This window comes from Ambystoma mexicanum, chromosome 3p (assembly GCF_040938575.1).
Source record: "Ambystoma mexicanum isolate Mex_15411 chromosome 3p, UKY_AmexF1_1, whole genome shotgun sequence".
Lineage (NCBI taxonomy): Eukaryota > Metazoa > Chordata > Amphibia > Caudata > Ambystomatidae > Ambystoma > Ambystoma mexicanum.
This window is the reverse complement of record NC_090925.1, coordinates 1,201,260,169-1,201,285,701: the sequence shown is the minus strand read 5'-3', so window position 1 is coordinate 1,201,285,701 and position 25,533 is coordinate 1,201,260,169. Positions and strand designations below refer to the sequence as shown.

Below are 25,533 nucleotides of genomic sequence, written 5' to 3'. Positions count from 1 at the left end.
CCGGTTTCGATGATTGTGAGTCATCATCTTCTTCAGGACCGTGATTTTGTACTTGTCTCGATGAGATCAAGGATTAAAAGGGATCGGGGAGGCCGTCATCCCATTTACCTTGTTACAGCTCTGTTGGTCAGATGCTGTCAGCCAGGTTTCTATTAGCTGCAGCTTGGGTTCTGCATCTGTGGGATCCTGAAATGCAGTCACAAGGCAGTGGTGCTCGATTAAACTGCCTCTCCTCACACATCCCAGGCAAAGGGAACAGCATTCAACCTGGACCCTGAGCGTCGGCACTGGCAGTGTACACAAAACCCGACCTCCGCCCCCAGCCCCACAATGCACCGAGGCCTGTGTGCACTGCCAGCGCCGACGCTCAGGGTCCGGGTTTAATGCTGTAAAAAGCAGTGACAGGTTCAAGCTCAGCTCTCTTGGCAAATCCCTTTTTGCCCTTCTTTGTAATGGACCTTTTTATTTTGACCTTGGCCAAACAGCTTCACAAAAACAATGTATCACATTTCTAGAAGGATGTTTTAAGTGTGGGTCTTTTTAGGCCCTATCCGTTAAGTTTAAACATACCACAGTATGTCACAGTGCACGAGATGCCATCTTGGGAATGGCATTTTGTGGATATACTGCATACAATTAAATAATGTAATTTGATTGAATGTAATGCTCTCCATTCAATAATGTCAACTCAGAACTGTATCTTACCACTGAAATATCATGTACATAATGCTAAAAATAAGACGTTTTAATGAAAAACACAATTAGCTAAAAGCAGAGCTGCCATATGTATGCTGCAATGTAAAATTGAGAATCTATTAAACTGTGTAATTTGCATTTTTATATTCTACAAGGAAATTTTAGGGTGTTAATGCTGATACCATGAGAGATTTAGTATATGTATAAACTCAACATGTTATTATTAAAGTGCTATTATAAATCAAGACAAGGTAAATGACACATTTCTGTTATATGGGACACAACATATTTCATGTAGCGTTCATGAATTGGAAGCGTACGTTCTGAATTCTCTCTGGTTCACCTAAACTATATGTTTATGCAAGGGCCTGCCTTCTTGAAAGCAGGATCCATTTCTATCACTTTGATCTAATTTAATGGAGACATCTATGTTCACTTGAAGAACAAAGGCATGTTTCTAAATTGCAAAGAAAAAAGAGCTAAATGCAAGCTTGTTATTGACTCCTGCTCAATTTCATGAAATTGTTCATTCATTTCATCTTTATTTCCGGACACACGGCCAAAAAAGAGTACACATCATAGAAAAAAATAGAAGAAATAAAATCACTTAAGTACATGATTGCATTTAGAAGTAAAACAGTAAAACACCATTAGTGGGTTATTGGGGTCAAAACATAATGTCAACTTGAAATCAGTCAAACATTTCTCAAATATCACGATTCATCAGTTATATACAGTATCCAATATCCAATACAATATCAAACGGTAATTGAGCATATCCACCTCCTAACTGTTTAAAAATATCAGCCGTTTTTGAAAAGCCATATCTAAAAACGAGGAGACTGCCACACACGCAGGATAAGAGGAACACAATTTCATTGTGTGAAAGGCTAGGCTCATTGCTCTTGTGCCCAGCTGTACCCACAACAGTTTGAGCCATTTGCGCCTCTCACAATAGTACAGTGGGCCCACAAAGATAAAATGCATCTCATCTTCAAGAGTATCAGCACAGAAGGGGCACAGAGGTGACATTTTCTTTCCCCATTTAGTTGTGAACTTGGCCAACGGGAGGAGGGAAATTTAGAGAAAAGACCTTTCGCCTGCCTGTTTACTCGATAATTGAGATAGGGTTCCATCCCTAGGCTCGTCTTAATTGCAATGTACTTGGTTGCCAGGTTACCAGCATAAAAATGGGCCACTGTGTTTATCAGTGTCCAATCATATAAATGGTTCTTAATAACACGTTTGCACTTAGAACCATGCTTAGCAGGATCCACTCACAGCTCCACGAGCCCAATTTCCAAGAGGGTTGTGTTGGGGAGTACATCCAATGCCCCCAACGTGGATGGACGTACAAGCTCCGAAAGTCCCTTTTAAGCAAAGCAGGACCATAAAGAAAGCAACCGCATTCATGTAGAAAACAGGCTGACATATCAAATTGTATCAGTAATTTGATATGTCAGCCTGCTTTCTTGATTGATTTGGCTGCTCATTCTATACAGTAAGATCTTACTGTACATTATGACTTAGTAAACATGCTTGCGTGTTGGAGATACACTGACAGGTATACACAAATACAGCATGTCATGTTAGAGGTGGTTGAAATTAGGAAAAACTTCTCTTTCTAGCAATTAAGATATAACGAGCAGCCTGTTGGTTTTTGTTTTTCTTCACACAATAGAGTGTACATTGGCTATCAATTGTGGCAAATTTGTCACAATTTTTACTAACCCCACATTGCAGATGTAGTGGGTGTTTCATAATATACAATTGGTTTCTGGAGATCGTGGCTCTTAGGTTAAGGATAGGTCATCTCCAGTTGGTATCTCTGTATAGGCATGTGTATTCTTTAGATATATGTTGCAATTTTGTGTATATATTCTCACATTGGAGTATAGTATATAACATTGTTTTTTTATATTCCTCTGACTATGTGTGCTTTCAATTGTTGTACCTTAGCATTTTCTGTAGCTTTAGTCTACAAACATACATGAGTAAGGGTACGGTAGCCTGGTTCCCTGTGTTTTGTAGTGCATTAAAACAGTTAAAAAGGTGTCTACCAATCAGACCCACAAACTCTAAATCTAACCTTCTCACTTCGGCGCAACAGTTCAGAAGTATCCTTCAACGCTGAGAGTGTATTTGTGCTGTGAATCAAAGACTGCTGTAACACAAGCTGCCTTTCCAAACTTTTACAACTTTACTCTTCCAGGATTTAAAGCCATCACAGTTAAGAAGACATTGATCAGGTATGTTTTAATAAACTATAATGAAAAATCATCAAATATGTTAAAACAATACAGTGGAAACGTCAAAATGTACAGGTAATGCATACTAGCACTGTATGTTTTAACTGTATGCAAAAGTAATCTCTTCAAAATGATATTGATTCCAATAAAACCATCTCTTTAAACTTGAAATAAAAGTGATTAAGAAAATAAGTAATATCTGCTAACTCATTTAGAACTTCTTCTGCTATCATTATTTGCATACAATACAGGGCAACCTGCAATACCTTGATAAAGCCTTTACAGAGCAGTAGTGATGTAATTGTCTTATAATCAGTTATTATGCTTCAGTTGAGACATCACAGTGGCTGCTGTTTGAACCAGCACAGAACAGAATTCCAGCTGCAATTGCAACAGTTAATTAAAGCTATACACAAGCTTTTTAAATTCCTTTATTTACAACCATTAACTAATAAGGAATTGGTTATGGTTGAGCGTTTATTGTAAAATGGATTTTAACACATGAGATGAAGAGTCTACATGTTATTACTTATTTTAAAGCACAAACAGAACAGATTTTTGATGACTTTTAATAAACTGCTTAAACTATATTCCTGCAACATATCAGAAAATGCTTATTGTCTTTCTTCTGAACTGGAACAGATTGAGATTGATTATTTACATCAGCAAATGGAACAGGGTTTGTAATTGCTGGGAGTTGGCAACTTTTTTGCTCCTGCTTCAGCTACCAGGTGTTAATTTTATTTCCCATGCTAACTGGTGCTATACAAGTATATCTATTGGACATTACGTGTGTGTGTTTGGAAATGTGTATAAAGAAACCTTAGGACACATTTGAGGACATTTATAGCATAAAGGACCACACATAATGGACACAAAGTAAAGATGTATATCTCATGACGAAGTTAGATTTGCAGCACAGTGTGTATTAACTCCTAGCTACTGAGAAGTAGTTCCTGCTTATTGGGTAATGATTAATACTCAAGAGTTTGTTTTAGCTCCTACTTATGAAATCTTAGGTTTGAAGCCTGTGCAAGATCTCATATTACATTAAAGAAGAGGACTGGTATTAAAAGGGTTTTTAGTGTATGGGCATGTATTATAAGGAACACAATAGCCCCTACCATACTTACAAAGGATGTATTTGATCATGGAACTCCTCAGTAACATGCAATAACCTTATAACGTATGGTACGGGATACTTTATACCATATATGTTTGCGCCAACAGAGCACAGTTCTGAGTTGAAGTGTTGCAGTGTGCTACCACATATGGCAGTTGCACTAGTACCATCATTTGCAGATAACACAATAGAGAGTATACAGTGGGCATAATAAAGTCACTTTTTGCACAGATCTATTGCACTCTCAGATGATTACAAAACAGTCCTTGAAAGTGTAACATGGAGTTTGTTTTTATTTTAAAAACATTATTGGACCAACTTTCTAATACAAAATTGTTAATTTCTCAAATGTACAACAAAAAAAAACTTTTGCATATATGGGTAAAACTATTCATTTCAATATTTACAAATGATAAACTAAAACAATCAAAGAACACATCGCAGTCCCCCAATCTCTATTTCAATAAAGCATTGGAATAGTAAGAATAGTATTTCAAACGTGTTACTGTCATGCTGGTAGAGAAATTGGTAAAGTGAAACAGATTCACATCTAGCTCACCCCATTCCATCTATTGCATCATCAGGAGCACAACACCTATATTATTATATTTACATTGAAAAGTGCATCTCATTTGTATGTGACCCATGTGCATTACCATATGCAGCAATGCCTTCTAAAATTCAAGGAAAAAACACAGAGTTGAAGAAAAGCATATAAAAGTATGCTTCTATTATAGATTTGGTATAGTTTTCACAAATTCAATACTATATGTATATTTATTTTTACATTTGCATAGCGCACAAACAGCCCTTGGTCATTGAGGCACTGTAACTTGTAAAGAACTTAGTTACAGGTGTAATGAAGGTACAGGTTAGACAAATACATTTATACATTCTAGGCAGACAGGGTAAATATCCTGCTGGCATAGGTCATAGATTTGCAAGGATGTGGTAGATGGTGGTGATTATGTCCCTTAGCGCCCCACGCTGTCAATGTGCCCCCACCTAATCTCTGCTTTTAAGAGCACTACGGGACTTAGCCTCCTTCGAGGAAAATCTTGCTTTAAATATTCAATCGTTCACATAGACATTATAAATATTAGGAAAGGAATCTTAAATATTTTAATTGATAAAGGTGACCAAAGGAGAATAAAGGCGATCATACAGTTGGATTTCATATTTCAAGTTGTGAGCAGTGAAATAATATGATAATATAATATTGGGCCTCATTACGAGTCCGGCGGTAACCGTGGCGGTAAAACCGCCTGGTTACCGCCGGACTCGTATTATCATTCCGCCTCTGTGACTCCCGGAATTACCAGGGCATTACAGCCCCGGTGTCCCGGGAGTCGCGGAGGCGGAAACGTTTTAATAGCCATTCCCATTGAGTCCCACAGGACTCAATGGAAATGGGGAAGTGGAAACACCGGCACCATCTCGTGATGGTGCCGGTGTTTCCACGTTCGCCTGCAGGCGGGAGGTGTTCAACCCGCCAGGTCAGACCTGGCGGGAACATCACCTCCCACCTGCAGGTCTCGGGGTTGGGCGGTCCGGAATTAACAGTGGCGGCGGGTTTACCGCCACTGTTAATTCCGGACCGCCCGACCCGCAATTGTCTTTTTAGTTATCCAGAAATTAGAATCACCAAATAATCTTTCTTCAAAAGGGAGATTTTCAACATGTTTCAGTACTTGCTTCATTTCTCTTGATTCCTGACATCATTTTTGCAGTGTTATTTCAATTTGTTTAGTCTTTCTTTACAGTCCATTTCAGCTGAGGATGTGGCTTTTACCTTCTTGTTTGGTTGTTGGTGTGTATTGTTGTTTTGATGCTGTACATTTCTTATGTCAACAGTGATGTAATTTGCATTGGTTTGAGCAATGCATGGCAGTGGCTTGAGTTATGGTTGCGTAGCTTACCACGACCTGCACATTTCCTTAATATGTAGAATTTGGGCTGCAAATTTAATGTCCATAATGTACATTTAACAAAGTTGTTTCACTGAATTTCAAAGGTCTTTATTACAGCCACTTAATCAAAATGTCCCTTTAACAACATTTTTTCCACTGAATTTCACATGTTTCTATTAAGAAAACTGTATATGATTTGATTAGGACAATTTAACCTTAATGTCCCTCTAAGACAGTTTTTCCAGAGAATGTATATATCTAGATGAATGTTTCTATGAATTGGAATTAAAACATTACAGAGACAATAAGAGATAGGTTGCATTTCATTTCTGTAGCAGGCTCCCTGGATTCATATGGAATATTGTGGGTAACTATCCCAGCTCTGAAAGTTAGGAGAACAAGAAACACATCCTGTTTCTTGTCTCAGATTCTGGGGCGAGATTTACCTGGTGGGAGGCATTAGAACAGAGATATTTCCCTGTAAAAATGATTCAGTTATGAAAACGTAAATACATTTCATAGATAGTAGTTATTACAATGTTGGATATGGACAAGCAAAGTTCATTGGCAGTGAAGTTTGCATCAAGCGGAAAACTGTGGCTCGAGTGGGGAGATGAAATACATTTTCTTTTAGGTTTATTGAGGAAGGGTGAACAAGGAAATATGTGGGTTGTGTCATAACCCAGCAATGGGCAGTTTTTGCATCAGCAACTGCAAGACATGGGGATGACAAGTAATGTATCAGAAAAACAATTACTAACTGTGTCACTGATGTGTGCAAGTTTAGACATGATGTGTGGTTTTAAGCCTTTTTATACTTTTCAACAAGTTTTCCTTTGGAAAGAGTTCACTGTTTAGTGGAGTAGTGCTGTGTGTCTATGATATGATAGGGATGTGCTTGACTGTTGCTAATACGTGTTGCTGATTAGCTGTTTGGCTAATTGTTCATAGACGAATGCAGGTGATTTGACGGACAATGTCCTACTGTTGCTTAATGACAGATACTGTTTAAATTGTCTTGAGAGTTTTTGATGGAATTGTCAGTTGGAGGTCAGTTACGAGGTGCAGTGGAACAGCTGTGTTGCAGTGCTGAGCACCAGATCTCATAATTGGGGAGCCTAAACCTAGGCCCTTCTTATTCCAGGTACCTTAGGGGGTTTCTAAATTTTGTTCCCATACCATGGCGAATTACTTGCCACTGTGGCTCCTGACAGTGGACTGGAGGAGCAGGTGGGGATGTCCTCATTTCTTCCCGGTTGTTTGCTGGTCAGAATGCCAGTCTGCATGGTAGCTTAGTGGCTGTAAATAAACAGGTCCCTTAGAGAGGTAGCAGTCTTGGTTACCAATTCTCTTGAATCATTGACCCTGCAGGGTTTGCATGAGCATAGAAGAAGTGCCTACTATTAATGCACGCACAGAGCGGTAGACATCATTCCGGAGCATGCAAAATAAGCAGAAAACAGAAGTAAAAAAAAAACAATGTGAAGGAAAGAAATTACAAAATCAAAAGAGTGAAGTTTGCAAACAACTAAGAGGTCACACACATTGCTGACGGTGCAAACATACTTCTGGGATGCCTTCGGGCCCAGCTGGCCATTTTTAGCCCTCTGCTAGCTCGCCTTACTCACATATCATCGTCGCTTCTACACAACACGTTTCCATTCTTTATTTAAAATCACTTAATATATCACCAGTCCCCTCACCACAGGTTTCGCATTTAAGGAAGCCCTTTTATTTATTTCTAACTGACCGAAGTCTCAAAGCGACGATATTCACTGCCAAACGTTCTGATCAACCTTAAAATAGTGAGTCAGCCCCGCCTCACGCAAACCTGCGCCTTGCAACCACACACAGCTCCATGCATTTGGTTCATTAATTGACTGGTCTGTTGTTTATTTATTTATGCATTTATTAAGCGCTCTAAACCCAAGGGCATCAAGGTTGTTTTGCAAGTAAACCATCATTTGGATTCCAGGCACCTAATAATGGTGTCTGACCGAGCAACATGTGGACCTTAGTTTGCCAGAAATTGAAGTGCTTCTAAATAAATGTATGAAACCATTTGGTAGCACGAGGATGCTGATAGAATACAGCTGGCCTCGTCACAGTCACCTTCTGATGTTGTTATTGATAACAACAAGTTGCTAGGTTCAGTTAGCTAAAGCGTGTTCAGTCCGAACTAACAGGAATGACACCATTTGGCAATGGTATTGTAAAAAATATGTAATGTCTTGTCGGGTATTGGCATCATAGCCCGTACACAAATAATAAATCAGGTATGACAATCAAATGGACAATCCCTTACGTCATATGTTATGCTATGTTAGGTTCTATGTGTTTGTAAGGTCGACATTTCACTGTTGTATGTTTTCACTGCATATTTTTACTGATTATTTGGGGGAAACCCCTGTTGCTCTGTCTCAGCCGAGCCGCCCGCTCTCTCCCCCGCCTGCCTCAGCTGTATTAAAAAATACTGCAGTAAAAAACTGGTAAAAAGACTGAATACTGTTATTTTTTGCTATGGGCAATTTGTTTAGAGCACCTCTGCTATTTAGACGTCTCAGCACTGGTAAGTTAGGTATTGTGAGTCACTCCAATCATGTGCAGTGACACGCACATGCCAGATATTCTATTGCCAGGTACTTCCATAAAATGTCAGATTCTCACATTATATGAAAGGTATTGCCATCATGTGACAGGTATCACCCTTATAAGACATGCATTGTCATCTAATTATGGCAAGTAGCCCCCATCAGATGTCCAGGTAATCACACCAGAGCCAGGGATTGCCATCAAACACAGAGACACATATAGCACTGTTCACCTATAGCACTGTTGGGGATTGCTACCAAGTGCACAGGTACACAGTCCACTCTAAGGTCAGGACATTACATGAACAGGCACTCACTACACTACAAGGACTTGCATCAAATGTCCAGCTAGGACTTGAATGGTTCTCTACTTCAATGTCTGAAGGCAAACGCGGCTATCTCCTTTCGTGCTTGAGGGGCTGACGTGTTTGTCATAGCCCCTCTTTGACGGATGGAGTCAGTGCTCCTCTTGTATGAAGGTATTGAAGTGGCTGTGTTTCCTTTCTGTGAGGGATGGAGTGCTTGTCTAGCTCGCATGTTTGGTCTCTAGTGATTGCGGTCCCTCTTATGTGTGAGGTCTGCAATGGTGCACTCCTTTGACATTTGAGCGCAACAATGGTTATTTATTTACATGTGAAGTGTATAGAGTTATTGCTGTTCTCTTTTGGGAGGATTGAATTGATTACTTGTCCTTTGTACAAGGGATGGCATGGCTATCTCTTCCTTTTGTGAGATCTGGAGCGGTTGTTCCCTTTCACATGTTAGGGGGCATGGATGATCCCATCCATGTCTGAGGGCTGGAGCTGTTGTTGCTTCTTTATGTGAGGACTGAAGCGGTTGGCTCTCCTATGTGTGATTATTGGAGCAGTTGCCTCCTTTCAGTTGACTGGGTTTCTCCCCTCATGTATGAGCGCATTTCATCACTTGCGTCAAATTAAAGAGCAGCCCTAATTCACAAAGGGCATCTGGATGAGCGCACCTTCCCTTTTGCACTTCTTTGCTCGTTCGGGCAAATCAAGGGGCATTTCTGCACTTTTAAAAGCACATTCCAAATTCACAAACAAGATGCACTTTTGAATGGAGAGAAATGAGGATAACCCCCCCCCCCCGTGTCTCCTCCCCCCGCTTCAATTGGGAACAGGCACATGGGCAGACGCATATCATGACAATTAAGTCACAGCTGAAAGCTAAAATGCTTGAATTTAGTAAAGAACAATACTGTGTCAACTTATTATCTGGTCATCACGGCCTTGATTTTTGCAGGTAGATATCTAATCGAGTGCACAGACCATTTTATATAACGGCCTACTGAAAAAGTGCAATTGCCATTCAATACCTTAGATTGAAGTTTCATATAAGTGTGGCTTTGATGACCCAGGGTGCACAGCTAGGAATAGCACACTGTAATCGTAAATGTAGGCTATGTGGAACAAATGAAATAGAAACCATTGAGCACTTGTTAATATGGTGTGAATGTTTGATTGGTTTGTGTACTAGTTATTTGAAAGCGTATAATAATAATTCATAATAATGTTAACATGGATCAACTTACAACTATCTTGGACAGTTTCCTAAATGGTTGTGATGGCAATTTGATTTTTTTATATTGTGCTATTTTACTGGAAACTGGTGGACATTTTTAAAATTTTAGCCTGATTCAAGGCCTTTGTAGGAAATGTGTTATGCCAGAGATCTTAATTTTTTGGGCCTCACATATGAAATCAAGTCCTCTGTGTGAGCCTATTGAATCATTTTTTTTTATCTGATTGTGTAATAGATTGGAATCTGCACCAATGTTATGTGTCATGTTTTGTATCATTGTATTATAAGTTTGTATATACAAAACCATGTGTCTATTGGTATATTAAATAAATAAATAAATACTTTATCATGACAAGACCACTTTTGACTCTGTCATCAATTGTGTGACAGCCGCGGCTTAAACCAGACTCGATAGGAAACTGCCATGCCATTGGACAATGGCTCTAGAAATATGTCCACCATATTGTACATATAAGAGGAACAGCCTGCCGGGGTATCCCAAGCCTACATAAAAGCACAATATGAGAAAGCTACTCTAACATACTGATCCAATTTATGGAACAGCAACTGTGAGAGCCTTACAAGCCAAGAAAATCATTTGCAGCTAAGAAAAGAGAATGCAACCTTCCTGCTACCAAGCCTTTCGCAAACAGGGAGCAGCATTCCATTAGCCCAAAGAATTCTAGGTTGGTTACATGAGGCATATGTTTCATCATGACACTATAGATCTCTTGCACTCATGGCCCCACAGTCCTTCCTCCTCTTCTCATTTGTCCATTACTTCCTGCATCAATTGCTTCACATATCATCAGCCCAAAATAGAATGTTTCTCCCACCAATAAATTAGTAATATTTCTTGGGCTATCAATTTCCTGCACACACCATCCCTTTAATTGTGCTGTGCACCACAACTTGAAAATGCCATAGACAGCTCAAGTTTTCTGGTCTGGCCAAGATGTCTTTCTAGGCATTATGGTAACTATATTCAGCACGTATAAAAGCATAATGTCTGGCTACAAGAATGGAGCCAAAAACGCCCTACAAGAATAACCATGCATGCCTCACAGAATGCCCTCTTCTTCATAGCCCATACCGTGTAAGAAGGTAGCTGTAGGAAAGCAGCAGCTGAGTGGCTCATTTTTGATATTTAGATATTTAGCCTATAGCGTTTTTTGTGTTTTTAGGTACACATAAGAAAAGCAAACGGCTGTGTACTGAAAAGACAGAGCTGGATAGAAGTGCCAGGTGTTCCATGGGCCCTCTTAACCACAAAAACTGTCTTGTGGAAAAGTAGACTATTGTAGTACCAGGAGAGGTGTTAGATGCTCTGCTGATCCTGATCTGATCCTGACCTACAGCCTAATTTGCACTGCAAACCTGCTATGCGTAGTCCTGAATATACAATTTTATACATTTACTAGCAGAGGTACTCATTCCCCAAAAGGGTGCTGTAGACCCACATGATAACACTCATCAATTGTTCAAAATGAATGATCCTGTGGGTCACTGTTCCGCCTCACCCTGGCTTGTGGCAGTCCATTGCGGTGCTTTGCTGTTCAAATATCTTGGAAATGTTTGAAATCCTCATAGACACAATGGAACATTTCTGCTCATGCCTACAGCCCAAACCCCTGGACAGATGTTCACCAAACATTTGTGAGGAATGATGGCCTGGTCCCGAAAGCGTTCTTTTGCAAATTTGGTGTAAATCTGTCCAGTAGTTTTTTTTTTATTGCCCAAAACTAGGTAAACAAAATTAGTGAGATCTGGGTCTGGTCAGCAGACTCATTTCCTGATTTGGAGTCTGCGGATGCCCCCGGACCAATCAGAGAGCAGCACAATGTTTGCGGACATCATACGCAGCCCCTAGCTGGTCAATTAAAAATATGAGGTGCGTCAAAACGTTTGAAATGTATGCCATGTTGGATTCATGAACTGTGCCCGTAATCGGCGGACATCGCCGTAAAACATATTAAAAAACACAGCATTGCACTTGTCAAACTAATGAAATAATATCTGGGGAGATGAGGGGTGATGAGGATTGGATGGGCTATGGCCATAAAAAGCCAAAAATCAGGTGTTTTGTCTTTCACAAAGTCTTTGAACATCTCAGATGTTCCAGGGCATCCATGCCTATTAATGCATTACAGGGTTGGTGAAAAGCAGTTTTTGCATGGCTTATAACGTGGGTGCCACTCAATAAAATTTCATGAAATATTGCAATATAATTTTAGAACTGACACTGAATGGTTCTGCAATTGAATGTTTGTGCAAAGTCTGAATGGATTTTGTGAAGTGGGGGCTAAGTTATATGACTATTCTATATACGTACATTTTGACACTTTGACCAAAAATAAAACATGGACGGATTTGCAGCAAACCTGTGCAAGGAGCATTGGCAAAGACCCGAAAGCAAGGTTTTGCAAATGTGTCTGTGTTTAATGTAGTTACAAAAAATAGTGATATAACCTTGGTGACTGAGGTACAGCCTGTGGCCATGGGCAGTAACCAGATTATTTGGGTCATGACCCGGACAATCTGGCTAATGGCCTTAACCACAAGGGACTGACAATGGGGTTAAAGTGGCCATGGCCACCAGAGCCCAGCTACGTGGTAGAGTTTTTCAAAATTGGGATAGGTTTCAATGGGAAAATAAATTCTGCTCGTGGCTACAGCCCGAAGTGCTGGACAGGATTGCAGCAAACATTTGCGAGGAGCATCAGCAAGTTCCGCAAAGCATGGTTTTGCAAATCTGTCCTGTGTTTTATATTTTCTAAAGTGTCAAAAAGTAAGTACAAAAAATTGTGATATAACTTTGGTGCCTGGGCAAAGGGCCTGGGCCTAAGCAAGGACAAATGGGTACTCTGATTTGCTTATTGGGGCGTGCGGCATGACAGAGGCCCTAGGTGTGTATGGGAACAAATATTCTGCTTGCGGCTGCAGCCTGAAGTGCTGGACTGGATTACAACAAACCTGCGTGAGGAGCATCAGCAAGAACCTGAAGGCATGCTTTTGCAAATGTCTTGTGTTTTTGTTTTCTCCAAAGTGTCAAAATATAAGTACAAAAAAATAGTGACATAACTTTGGTGCATGGACAGTGTGCCTGGTCCTATCTACTGAGGATGGACATGGGTCAAATACAGTGTCCTAATTTCTTCCACTCATGAGGGTCTACAACCACGTTTTAGCTCATTCTCCTCTGTGAGGGGTGCAGTGAGCTAAAACGTGGTTTTAGACCCCCGTTGAGTGGAAGACATTCCATAGAACAGGGTATTTGACCCATGTTCGTTCTCAGTAGAGGGGTTCCCACACTCCTTTGTTACTCTGATTTATTTATTGGGGCATGCAGCATGGCCAAAGCCCTAGATTTAAATGGGAAAAGAATCTGCTTGCAGCTGCAGTCCGGAGTGCTGAACGGAAATGCAGCAAACTTGCGCAAGGAGCATCAGTAAGGACCTGAAAGCATGCTTTTGCAAATCTGTCCTGTGTTTTACTTTTTTGAAAGTGTCAACAAATAAGTATAGAAAATAGTGATATAACATTTCTGCCTGGGCAGTGGACCTGGCCCTCTGCAAGGACAAATGACTACTCTGTTTTGCCTATTGGGGAGTGTAGCATGGCCATAGCACATGCCTGATGGATTGTGGAGACTGACCATGGCTGCAAGCCATTGGTCACACTATGACGGTATAGTGGACACTGAACTAGGATGCAGGGTAGGTTCAGTGGATAACAGGGGTGGTTTGGTGGGGCCGGGGTCAGGGTCGAGCTTCATGCCCTAGGCAATTCAACCATGAATTGCATCCCCAGCATGCACTGCTGATAACGACATACATCAGTGTGCATTGCAAAAATGATGTTTGTTAAAGGAGGTTTACAGTTCTTTCATATATGTTAAAAGAAGAATTATTAATAACTTATATACAGTTATGTAATATCATGAAACATTTTCACTCATAAAAACCTATGAAATTCACAGAAAAAACTTTGTTAAAGGGATGTTATGGTTAAAGTTGCACTAATTAAAACCTATGAAATTCACTAAAAAACGTTGTTGAAGGGATGTTATCTTTAAGTTGCACTTGCTAAGATTTGTGATGTCATCTTTGATGTCCTAGGTGTTAGCCTCAGCAATGCACAGTGGTGGCGCGAGTTTTGGTTGCTTAGCTTACCATAACTGGCAAATTTCTGGGGGTTTTCGGTTTTACGTCCCTTTAACAATGTTTTTTCACTGAATTTCATAGAATTTTATTAGTGCAACTTAACCATAATGTCCCTTTAACAAAAGTATTTCACTGAACATAAATATATGTATCTATGGAGTTGAATGCAGGTGTGTGTCAATATATCAGTTACACATACTGTCTTGTAATCTGTAACCGTATGTTCCTTTTTAAATTAATTAACACACACACACACCATGCATTGCTGTTCTGTTAATATTAATTCTTCTTCTACTTCAAATAAAATATTATGGTATTCTATGGCCTAATTCTCTCTGGCACATACATTTCCTTTTGTGGCTCTTTTTTGTTGCGTGGTCTTTACATTTGGGCCTCTGGTTGAGTCGTCTCGATGTTCTCTGGACTGTAGTTCAACTTGGTGGGACCCCCACTGTGGCTCATCAGATCTGAATCAGGTTCCTTGAAATGTGCGACCCCTACCAGTGTTTAGCTTCCCCTCATTGGGCTAATTCTTCTGCGCAGTAGATTTTTATTTCGCTGGGAAATCGAACCAATTTGTCACCACAGAGATGGTTGAGATTGGGTCATTGTCCAATTCTTCTACAATTCTCCAGGATACCTGCTATGAACAACGGTGCCTAGTTGATAGAACTACTTACGTTATTCGGTGCTCCTACTGCTCTGCAGTTTCCACAAGCTTGCTTACTGTTGGATAGGAGGAACCCCTAGAAAATGTTTCTCATTTGGTCCTTCCCATCAGGACCTTGGTAAGGAGAGGTTTTCATCCATTGTCTGCATTTGCCACTGCCAATTAATTCTCCTTGCAGCTGGGTAGGGTATATCAGTTAGGTGAATGACTGTATTGGGTTCCCACGAGAATGCATTTCTTTTAGGTTTCTGGACACGCACTTACACCCATATCCTCGTTTAGGTTGGGACTGTGAAGAGGAAGAAGGATGAGGAGTTAATGCCCCAATTACGTAACAGGAATCTTCATTACTTCAAGTCCAGGTGTGCAACATTGCAGTTCTACATATCCCTGCATCTTTCCTGACTCTTGAATACATACAGGTGTTGGTTCTAGAAGGTTTGGGAGTTATGAGTCCAAGCAAGTGGGGCCACTGTCCTAATGAATGAAATAGAAGACAGATTTTGGATGGAGCGCTGTAGTCTTTCTTCTCAGTGTCGCTAGAAAGTGTAGCAGGTAGAGGCTGTCTCAGGATCTGATGCCTCACATTAGTAAGAACTGTGGCAAGGGAGGCCTGGACCCTGGGTATTGAATATTACAGGTATAGTAAGTAGCCAGCAAAATCCCTTTTATGTCTTTGGTCACCTCAGACTTATGCACTGCACAATGTGAATTACTGTGCACAGTTTTGACATATGTGTCCCATCAAAGGGACTGCACCTTCATGTGAAAACGCTTGCTCACACAGATACAACATTTCACACAGTTGTGGTCTTCTTCCAGAACCCCTTTGCTGCTTGTCCCCTTGATAACAGTATTGCCCAGCGATCTGGAGAGCATTGGCATACTTGCCACCTGTCTCTGTGAACAAGCCTGGGCTTTGACATTGCTATTGTCCAGATGTTGTCGTTGTCAGCGGCCCCTTGAGCAGACATGTTTAGCTTCACAAAGAGTTGCATGCTTAAAATAAGTGGTGCCAAATTGTCTTTTGATATAAAAAGGAAATCACAGAATGGTAGCAGCTTGGGTAGTCTTGTGGCAAACTCATCGACTGAGTCCCCTGGAAAGTGGCAGCACGGTGGCAGCACATACACAGCCATTCATAGTCCAAATGATTACTCATAATCTTTTTCGCCACCGGAAAGTTCGACAATTGGCCTTCCACATCGCCCCCACTAGAGTGATTAATAGCGTGCGAATACTGGATAATTTTTAAACCTTCAAATGCAATGCCATTGTTGGGAGTCTGAAAAGATGGCAACCTATTTTACTTTATTTCAGGTTTTTTATACAGCATGATCTTTTCATGCAGACTGTACTGAAGCGCTTTACACACGAATACTAAAACCCAATAAAAATATTGTGCGTGGTGCAGGAACACTACAACATTAAACGATATTGAAAGCAGAAAATTAATAATTAATGTGAACTATTTCCAGTTCAGGAATAACACCTGCTGCGTCGGGTTGCGCTGAGTTGTAATGACTCATTAATAGCCGGTTAACGTTTTACTTGTTCCTATTAACTCCGGCTGGGATACTGTTACCAGCCGGTATAGACCTCAGCTGCAGGGGTGTTGCTATTTCTGGAAAAGATCTGGGGCTACACTAATGTTGGGGATGTCTGGGCTGTCGGGACTGTCAGGACTCGGGGCTAGCTAGCCATTTGGGGTATATTCCCTGAGCTTCTATCTGGGGCTACAACCCGGGGCTATACCCTCCCAACCCCTGTTACCTACGCCTATGCTTGGCAGTAAGTGTTATTCCTTTTAACCCCTCGGCCTGCACCACTATGGTTTTTATTCTTGTAAATAAATTTGCAAACACATTGTTTAGAATGAAGCATGGCCACCATGGGAAATGTTAAGGAGCTCTTTTATAAAAGAAACAGTCGGCTTTGTGGCCCCATTGTGGCAGAGCCACAGCCCCACAGCCCCACAGCACCGGGTCGAGGCTTGGTTAGTTAATGTTTGGGAGCAGTTCTCTAGAGAATGCATGGCATTGGACAGAGGTTTGGTTATTGGTTAGGTGAACCAGGAGCTATGGCAGGCATAATCTAAATGAAATTCATTTATTAACTTTTGACTAAGCAAGAAAACTGCTTCCAAAATGCCCTCTTAAAGCATTTGCTAAATCATACCCCGGCATGTAGCGGGAACGAACAATTAAAATCATCTAAATAAACAGTGATAATTTTCCAAGCAGTTTGCTCAATGCTTAGAGAAGACACCATTGGCAATGCCAACATTGTTGGCTTTTCTGTAGGCATGGCAACAGCACTTGCCAGGCACAGCCGTAGTGGTATTAACTGGCCATTAATGGTAGGATGTGAAACATTGTGTGATTACCTGGGCATCTAATAGCAGTGCCTGGCAAATACCTAATACTTATACGCAAGCCAAAACTGTTGGCTTTACCAATGCTTGTTTTAACAGGATTTCAATGAAGGCTGTGCAGAGTGTTTATAAATAGAGTCACTGAAGGCAGATCTGGTAAGACATTTTTATTACACCAGTAGTGGGTTTGAAACTCCAATTAAGTCATTAACTCTCAGAAGACTGCTTTGAAAAAACACTGTCAGGCACTTCAAGTGCAAAGTTTGATTGAAGGCTTGATTAAAGCAAGCTCAATGAGAGCTCAAATAGTTCTCATGAGGAGGTATTTTGAGTAGGGAAGTGCAAGAACTGGGTGGGAATGGCCACAAGGATTTGCATGGCCATGGGGAGTCAATGGTGGGCCCATAACCAAACAACACCTACAGGCTGTGTGCCCCTCCTCATATGCCATTCCTCCCTATTTGTACTCTAATGCAATATGTTCAGCTACTAGGTGTCACAAATCCATCTGTTGAGTCTCCTGGAAAGTGGCAGCGCACTGTCAGCACATACACCCTACAGCCGCTTATAGTCCAAATGATGACTCTGAATCTTTGTTGATGCTGGAAAGTTTGACAATGCCTTCCAAGTGACACCTAATAGCCCAAATTAAAAATGAATGACTCTAAGAAGAGAAATGCTTTTCACTGCTTGGGAACAGTTATGTAAACATTCCAACTGCTTAAGCAGTACAGTAGTGGACTTTGAAGAACCAAATCATACTACTGACGGCACAGACCACTTGCTTTATGTGCTGAGTCATTGTGAGTTAATGGTCCACAGTGAAACAAACTAATATGTTATCCATAGGTTAAGCATAGCATTGTTCACACACTGCTGCACATCAGGGACGTCATTTCAGCGAAATGCCAGGCGTAGCAGAAGTGACATCACATGACCCGTGCCATCTGATGACATCACAATAAGTGATGTCATTTGTCCCCACCCAGAAGTGACATCATGAGAAGCGATGGAACACAACCTTTCAACCCTTGACAAAATAGAAAGTGGCATTACATAGCTTTTGTTCCTAACTACAGTATGCAATATATGTTTACAATATCACTATAATAAGACATACATTTCATACAAGAATGGATCACCATATGTATCATTAATATCAGTGTGTATAGGCCCATATTGCCAAATCACTGTGAAGGCAAGCAGACGTCGAAGGCCAAATGATATGATGTATTATTATATAGCAGTTATGCTTAAGCGCTTTATATAGAACACATATAGATACAATATCACCCAACCTATGTTGCTACTCATATCAACCTCAGAAGGATTAAAGGCTGAGTTGATGTATTTAAGAACAGACTAAAACAGTGACTCACCCCCTGAAGTATGCCTGAAATAAACCTTTAATGAGTCTAGCAATTATCGTATCGAATTCCAAAAAGACAAATTATTTGTTATTCCTATTCTCTCTTATTTAGGGTCACTGCTCAAAGTGTTACACTTGTGGAACCCCTTCTTTTTTAAGATGCCTGAACAAGACAGCCACCAACTCCAGAAACAAATAGCCACATGGTGCTGGCCACAGCCCAGGAGTTTACAACTAAATAGAAAAGAAAAAAAAAGAAAAAAATACTTTTTTACAATTTATTTTTAGGCATAGCAAGGGAGAAAGGAGGGGTAGCAAAGGAGACATCAGGGGTCACAGTTGTGACCCTAGCAACCACCAAATGACGTCCATGCTGCACATGGACACCCAGGTTTGCCATTATATTCCCCTGTGGTTCCGCTTGCAGGTTGAACAGTACTCACGACAGGTCCGTCTCTTCCACTGCCACTGTAACCTGCTGGAAGCATTTTTACAAGCAGAAGGCAAACCAGTTAAGAACCTGTACATTTATATTTGATAGGATTTCAGCCACAGCCACATACATGTGTCCAATCTTCCAATAGGCTGCAAGCGTCACTAAGCAACTACTGTGGTCAGCACAATTCCAAGATTGACAATTTTCGAGAAGGTTTATTCTGCCTCTTAAGTGTTCAAATAAGCAAAGACTTTTTCTCTGTAATAACTGCATCTGAAAATGGGATTCAAGTAATAATGCAGTAATTTGTGTTTCACTTTTGCATCCAGTTTGGGAGTCACTATTGGGGAGGTCTCAAGCAGTGCACCTAGGCTCATAGAGCAAATAGTGTTATCTATCCAGTTGGCTGCCCATTCTTGGCATCCTGTTTTTTGTTTTGGCTATTAGGTGGAGCTGAAAGCGCTACCCTTAAGCCACAACTATTGTCATTATAATAAGAGCTATAACATAAGAGCTTCAAATAGGGGCTTTGTATGAGGTCTGTAATGCTTTTCAATGCAGATGACATATGAGGATGGATTTGTGTTGTTTGGCTTAGTGTCCACTCATGTAATGCACATCTCTAAGTCAAATCTATTTGATTTTCCTTCCATTGCCAACCATCTCCACCCAAACCCACACCGGCTTTGCACTCTTTACCTGTGTTTGTATTGTGTGCTGAATTTGTCAGCCATTTTTTCTTCTAAAATGGTGGCCACCATATGTCAATGTAAATACAAAGTTATTTTACTTGATTGATGCTTTAAAAACGATTTACTGAAGTTTTCAAGTTATGTTACATATTTTAAAGCATTTTGTATTAAAAATAAACAAGTTACTGTTAGAGTTACATTTTGTTCTAAAATGTCTCTGAAAATGTCCATGTACTGATTTGTGGGGGTTGGTCTAGAGTGCAGTATGTTAGTGATGTCACTGTGATTTCATTGGGTCTGCAATATGTGCTTTTTTCGGCAAGGTAGCCATTTTCTTTCACCGAATTGTGGTGTACATAGGACAGGGCACCTGAGCCTGAAGAGCACCCAGGCCATGCCCTTCTTTCATGCACATTGCATGGTTGCTGCCACCGAGTCTTTTGAGTGACCCCAAGTCTGGTGATCAGGGCTCAGTGAGAGGCACTTGTCTGCGAGGCACTCAAGCCCTGTCCTGTTTGCTTCACGTGGGTTGCTGAGCGGACAGACGCAAGGCAGTTGGCCTGGACAGCCCTCATGCTTCCACCCTCAGATGCATCATGCAAGGACTGCCAGATATCAACTAGGTTGACTGCTTTTCTGCTCAATGCTCGAATGCTTAAAAAGAACATCAGTGTAAAGCGCTGTATCGGGGTCTTCTTTATGCAGGTCCTTTTTTCATAGGCTTTGTATCTACATCAAATTAACAAGGGGGTCCTGGGAGTCCCTCTGCCAGACATTAGTCCTGGTTATGAGAGACTTACCCAGAGTCTTTAGCTCACTATCTTTCACAGAGAAGAAGTATCCCAAACATATCAGTCTTTGTCCTGCCCTGGGGCAGTCCAGCACCGAAATGCTAGGCAATTCTCCTCTGAACAAGAGTACCAACAGAAACCCCAGACACGTGTTTCGGTCTGGTTGGACCTCATCAGTAGGGTAGATATGTGCCTCTCTAAGAATAGTGAGCAAGGGGTCCACGTCTGGATTCCCCTAGTAACTTAGGGTGAGACCCAAAGTTACTTAAATATGCAAATTAACAAGGGGGTCCTGGGAGTCCCTCTGCTAGACATTAGTCCTGGTTACGCAAGACTTACCCAGAGTCTTTAGCTCACTATCTTTCACAGGGAAGAAGTATCCCAAACATATCAGTCTTTGTCCTGCCCTGGGGCAGTCCAGCACCGAAATGCTAGGCAATTCTCCTCTGAACAAGAGTACCAACAGAAACCCCAGACACGTGTTTCGGTCTGGTTGGACCTCATCAGTAGGGTGGATCTGTGCCTCTCTAAGAATAGTGAGCAAGGAGTCCACGTCTGGATTCCCCTAGTAACTTAGGGTGAGACCCAAAGTTACTTAAATATGCAAATTAACAAGGGGGTCTTGGGAGTCCCTCTGCCAGACATTAGTCCTGGTTACGAGAGACTTACCTAGAGTCTTTAGCTCACTATCTTTCACAGAGAAGAAGTATCCCAAACATATCAGTCTTTGACCTGCCCTGGGGCAGTCCAGCACCAAAATGCTAGGCAATTCTCCTCTGAACAAAAGTACCAACAGAAACCCCAGACACGTGTTTCGGTCTGGTTGGACCTCATCAGTAGGGTGGATCTGTGCCTCTCTAAGAATAGTGAGCAAGGGGTCCACGTCTGGATTCCCCTAGTAACTTAGGGTGAGACCCAAAGTTACTTAAATATGCAAATTAACAAGGGGGTCCTGGGAGTCCCTCTGCCAGACATTAGTCCTGGTTACGAGAGACTTACCCAGAGTCTTTAGCTCACTATCTTTCACAGAGAAGAAGTATCCCAAACATATCAGTCTGTGGGCCTCATTACAACTCAGGCGGTAAGGGTTTTACGGCGGCGTAAACAGCGCCGACCCTTACCGCCTGAGTACGAGGTCCCTTAGCGCCATGGCGGATTTAACACCTGCTTTTAGCAGGTGTTAAAATCCATGGCGCTAAGGGACCATGGAGTTAATTACGCCACCGTAATTTACGGTGGCGTAATTAACGCCTTCCCCACTCCCATTATGCCCTATGGGGCAAAATGGGAATGGGGAAGGGAAAATGGGAAAATGGGGATTTACCGCCCCGCCAAGGTTGGAATGGGGCGGTAAGTCTGCCTACCACCATGGCGTAAACATAGTTTACACCATGGTGGTAAAGTCACGGCCCAGGCGGTAACTTACCGCCTGGGTCGTAATGAGGCCCTTTGTCCTGCCCTGGGGCAGTCCAGCACCGAAATGCTAGGCAATTCTCCTCTGAACAAGAGTACCAACAGAAACCCCAGACACGTGCTTCGGTCTGGTTGGACCTCATCAGTAGGGTGGATCTGTGCCTCTCTAAGAATAGTGAGCAAGGGGTCCACGTCTGGATTCCCCTAGTAACTTAGGGTGAGACCCAAAGTTACTTAAATATGCAAATTAACAAGGGGGTCCTGGGAGTCCCTCTGCCAGACATTAGTCCTGGTTACTGAGAGACTTACCCAGAGTCTTTAGCTCACTATCCTTCACAGAGAAGAAGTATCCCAAACATATCAGTCTTTGTCCTGCCCTGGGGCAGTCCAGCACCGAAATGCTAGGCAATTCTCCTCTGAATAAGAGTACCAACAGAAACCCCAGACACGTGTGTCGGTCTGGTTGGACCTCATCAGTAGGGTGGATCTGTGCCTCTCTAAGAATAGTGAGCAAGGGGTCCACGTCTGGATTCCCCTAGTAACTTAGGGTGAGACCCAAAGTTACTTAAATATGCAAATTAACAAGGGGGTCCTGGGAGTCCCTCTGCCAGACATTATTCTTAGAGAGGCACAGATCCACTCTACTGATGAGGTCCAACCAGACCGAAACACGTGTCTGGGGTTTCTGTTGGTACTCTTGTTCAGAGGAGAATTGCCTAGCATTTTGGTGCTGGACTGCCCCAGGGCAGGACAAAGACTGATAGGTTTGGGATACTTCTTCTCTGTGAAAGATAGTGAGCTAAAGACTCTGGGTAAGTCTCTCGTAACCAGGACTAATGTCTGGCAGAGGGACTCCCAGGACCCCCCTTGTTAATTTGCATATTTATGTAACTTTGGGTCTCACCCTAAGTTACTAGGGGAATCCAGACGTGGACCCCTTGCTCACTATTCTTAGAGAGGCACAGATCCACCCTACTGATGAGGTTCAACCAGACCGAAGCACGTGTCTGGGGTTTCTGTTGGTACTCTTGTTCAGAGCAGATTTTCCTAGCATTTTGGTGCTGCCCCAGGGCAGGACAAAGACTGATATGTTTAGGATACTTCTTCTCTGTGAAAGATAGTGAGCTAAAGATTCTGGGTAAGTCTCTCGTAACCAGGACTAATGTCTGGCAGAGGGACTCCCAGGACCCCCCTTGTTAATTTGCATATTTATGTAACTTTGGGTCTCACCCTAAGTTACTAGGGGAATCCAGACATGGACCCCCTGCTCACTATTCTTAGAGAGGCACAGATCCACCCTTCTGATGAGGTCCAACCAGACCGAAACACGTGTCTGGGGTTTCTGTTGGTACTCTTGTTCAGAGGAGAATTTCCTAGCATTTCGGTGCTGGACTGCCCCAGGGCAGGACAAAGACTGATATGTTTGGGATACTTCTTCTCTGTGAAAGATAGTGAGCTAAAGACTCTAGGTAAGTCTCTCGTAACCAGGACTAATGTCTGGCAGAGGGACTCCCAGGACCCCCCTTGTTCATTTGTTTCTACATCAGCCACATCCTCATCCCCCTTCTTATCTTATGCAGCTCCCGCTACTCTTGCTTGTGCCTCTAGCCCCTTCTCTGCATCTTTCCCACATCTGCCCCCCTCCCTTCCCTTTACATTTATTTTGCTGGCGCATCCTGGCACAGCTGCCGCAGGTCACACAGGAATTGGGGGTGCCCAGTTTGCTTCCTCTCCATATGTAGGAGTTTAGGGGTGGGTGCTTTCATTGAACCTCGTCTTTTTATTGTTTAGCAATGCACCATTCGGGCACATCCCTGTAAACCCGGCTCCTCTGCTCGCTTTGGAAAACTTTCCGCAAAAAAGTGACATTCTCGCTATTAAAGTAAAATGACTGGCCAAGAGTTTAGGCATGTGGCCTAGTGGCTAATCGTCTGATTTTGGAACTAGAAATTATGGTTGATAATCCCAGCCGTCATACTTGATCAAAGTAAATAGTGCAGTCCTCGGCATATCACTTTAGCTCCACATTCTCTAGTTTTATTGCTTGCCAAGCCGAAGTGCTTAGAAACAAACTAAACAACAGTATTGCACAGGATTCTGAAAACATGGTGTACAACCCACCACGCTGGGCACAGAATATCAACATGATGCACCATCTCACCATTGAACACCAGCTCTGGATTGACAAACCAGCTATCATATCACATTCAGAGAATACTGCTGACCTCTGCAAAAAAAGAAAAATAATAATAATCAGAGCCTAAAGGAAACATGCCAAAAGAAGACAACACAGCTCCCGAAACTAAGCCACCTCGATGTTTTTTAGCATTATGGTGCGTTACATTAACTGAATTAAATCAAAAAGCTTTGAGTGGAGAGAAAAGTGAGCAGATGCAACATAGCAGCAAAGGTGCTTGATTTTGGGCAACTCAATGTCCTTCTTGGGTTTGGTAAATTTTGGTGGCGCTTGCCAAAACCATTGATATGGAAGAGAGAGGGAGAGAGGGAATGGGTATTCTGAGCTGAAAATATCTGGTTTGCATAGCAGCAGGCATTGCCATGGCATGAAACTGCCACATTATTAAAATCTCTTACTCCAAACTCTGCTGTACTAGCCAATGAGGAGTTCCTTAATCAGCATCTTTGTAAGAAGCAAGTCGGGTGCTAGGCTTTCCATTTCTCGGCTGCACAGAGATTTCATATGGCTATTTTGGGATCTTTTTTTGTGGACTATTGCGTTCTTTTTTGGGCTACTTTAAAAGCAGATTTGGTTTTTGTCAACCTGAGGCTGCCTTTCTACCCGCACCCCCACTCTCTCTACCCCCACCCACCCCACTCTCACTCTCTCTATATCCTCATCCACCCATTACATGTGCTGGTTGGGTTTTGTTTGAGCTATTTTGGGTTACTTTTGACAAGTCCTCCTGAGGCTGCTTTGTTCTTCATGTTTTTGTCCCCAACCAACTACCATCACACATCTACCCCCCCACTCTCTCTAACCCCACTGACCAACCCCTACCTATCCTACCATCACCCTCTCACCCTAGCCCCTCCCTCTCTACCCCTCGCATTCCCCACCCTCCTTACCCCCACTCCCTCTACCCCAACCCACCCACACTACCTCCACTCTCTCTACTCCCACCTAACCTACCCACCTCTCTCTCTACCCCAACCCACCCTACCCACACTTTCTCTATCATCAACCTGCCCACCCTACCGCCAATCTATCTACCCCACCAACTGAACCTGCCCTCACACTCTCTACCCCACCCACCCAACCTACCCCATTCTCTCCACCCCCCCACACACCCTACCCCATTCTCTCCACCCCCCCACACACCCTACCCCATTCTCTCCACCCCCCCACACACCCTACCCCATTCTCTCCACCCCCCCACACACCCTACCCCCACTCTCTCTACCCCCACACACCCTACCCCATTCTCTCCACCCCCCCACGCACCCTACCCCCACTCTCTCTACCCCCCACACACCCTACCCCATTCTCTCCACC

At 42.3% G+C, this 25,533-nt stretch overlaps 1 protein-coding gene across 5 annotated transcripts in view; it reads left to right on the top strand.

The window, feature by feature from the left end:
- Positions 1-25,533, top strand: part of MYOT (myotilin) — a 546,673-nt gene that overhangs the window by 78,527 nt on the left and 442,613 nt on the right. The window lies entirely within an intron of this gene.